At 35.2% G+C, this 2,408-nt stretch overlaps 1 long non-coding RNA gene across 1 annotated transcript; it reads right to left on the bottom strand.

The window, feature by feature from the left end:
- Positions 1-780: 780 nt before the first annotated feature.
- Positions 781-1,357, bottom strand: LOC133780295 (uncharacterized). Its single transcript, XR_009869218.1, has 2 exons — positions 1,169-1,357; positions 781-1,015 (listed from the first exon to the last, which is right to left on the bottom strand). It is a non-coding gene; the product is annotated as an uncharacterized LOC133780295 (long non-coding RNA).
- Positions 1,358-2,408: the final 1,051 nt, after the last annotated feature.

Genomic DNA, 2,408 nt, shown 5'->3' with positions numbered 1-2,408 from the left:
CAGCCCTAACACGTCCTCGGGGCTCAGGAGTGCCCAACGCCCTCGTCAGCACATCATCAGGGCCATCAGGTGGCCATTTACCCTCAGCTTGGAGTTGTCGGTAATGATCCTATGAAACAATATTCACAGAAAGTTATATGTAGAAGCTAATATATAATTTGATATATCAACATTACTAAATATGAACACTTACAATATTTTTTTGAATCTCAGAGGCCTCTCCAACTAGCTCTCCTTTTGCATTCCGACGACCCATGCTCCACAAGTCTGCCCTGTCAAGTTCAGTTAGACTTTTCCCACTTTGTTCCATTAACATCTCTTCAATACGCACATAGCCTCCTCTAGAGAGGTTGTGATTGTATTTATTCAATGCTCGATAATTTTGCATCTCTTCTCTCTTTCTACGCCACTCGGGAGTTAATCTTGAGTTCACAAACTTTAACCATTCATCTGGAATTATGACATTCTCAAATCCAAGTGGAATAGCTGGTGGGAACTCATTTGGGAATTTTTTCATAGTGCCATACACGTGTACCCTTGTGAGATTAGTCTTCCAATTTCGGAAGTACTTTCCCGCATCCATCAACATTTGTTTCTTTTGTTTGGGGTCCAAATCATAAGTTTTCTGCAAGTTTGAAAGTAATAAGAATCATATTGTCAAAATAATATATATTTTAAAAACATTAAATGAATTATAATTAATAAAATCATACATTCATTGTATCCCATATTATATTTTTATCCACCATACTAACATCGTTCCAAGTGTTAGTGTTGTGGACACAGTGGCTCGAACAATAGCTCCAAGTTGTGATGAAACATTGCTTCTAGTCTCACCAACTATTTGACCATACTCGTTGTATTCAACAGGTGCAAGATGTCCTTCACTCCTTTTTTTGGTGTTTTTAGACATCCATGTACGTCCTCTCGCAGTTTTTTGTTCTTGTTCCACTGACTAAGAATGAGGGCGATGCTCCCCCTCATCAGAACTACCACCAAATGGATCACCCTCCATCTGCAAACACATAAATATCATTATTATAACCATTTTGGAACCTCATAATCATAAAAAAAAAAAGTTATACAAACATTTGAATTAAAGATGAAACAAAAATATGAAACTAAAAATTTCACATATCATAAACATATCAAACTCATTAAATTGTACCTCAAGACCCATTATCATCAACCCATAATCCTTCACCGTTTTCACGGAAACAAATACAATCATCATCAACTTCATCATTATCTTCTAGTGCGGTGAATGTGACAAGTTCTTCTTCGAGAGGTATATCATGTAAATCACCATCTTTAATGTTCCATTCTCTTGTTTGTGTTGGAAGAACAATTGACCATTGGTTGTCTGAAGGATCATTCACATAAAATAATTGTTTGGCTTGTGAAGCTAATATAAATCGGTCAGATTTGTGCCCAATTCATTTTAGATTAACTAATGTGAAAACATTATCTTCATTTATTATGCCGCTGTCACTTTTCACCCAATCACAAAAGAAAACAGGTACTCGAGTTGTGATATAATCTAACTCTCAAATTTCGTTAACTACTCCATAAAAAGTCATATCACATTCAACTGGATTTTTATCTTTTGCACTAGAGACTTGCACAGTTTTAGCAACAGGCTAACACCACTGTTTTGTGTGTTACTGTTGTTATCGCGCTCCCTAGGGTTAAATAGAGTACCGTTAATCATGTATGATGAAAACTTGATGACATTAACAGAAGGTTCTCGAGAAATCCACTTAGTGATATCTGAAACCTTATTTGATGTGTTTTGTAATTCTGCCACAACCTATTAAATCAACATACCAAAAACAAATCACTAAAAACAATCAACCATGTCATCTTGTAATTACCAATTAATGACAACTTTGCATAATCAACTCAATTTACCTTTTGTTCTATCCAACTACTAAAAGTTCGATAATGTTCGTCTTGTAACCATTTTGAGTTCCTTGACTTGGATGGAAATTTGGTCTTTATCCAATTAAAATGTTCCTTTCAATTATACATATGTTGTTAAACAACTGAACATACAAAATTACACAACATAAACTAAATGTATTATATGAATATAACTCACTCGATATAAGGTTGAATTTCATTTATATTCTGCAACACAAGACGATGCGCTTCATCTAGTATATCTCGATTTACTGTGCATACAACGCTACCACGACGACTCTGAATCTCAACATCTTTTAACCCAATTCTTTGTACTCCAGTCAGGTATTCAGAACAAAATTCAACTGCCTCTTCTGCAATATAGCATTCGACGATGCATCCTTCTGGCTGACTTCTATTCCTAATATACCCCTTAAGAATCTTCATATATCGCTCAAATGGATACATCCATCTTAAATAAACAGGACCACAATATCTTAGTTCTC

This window comes from Humulus lupulus, chromosome 5 (genome assembly GCF_963169125.1).
Source record: "Humulus lupulus chromosome 5, drHumLupu1.1, whole genome shotgun sequence".
In the NCBI taxonomy this organism is placed as follows: domain Eukaryota; kingdom Viridiplantae; phylum Streptophyta; class Magnoliopsida; order Rosales; family Cannabaceae; genus Humulus; species Humulus lupulus.
Note: the sequence above shows the minus strand (reverse complement) of the source record. Positions and strands in the feature narration are given on the sequence as shown.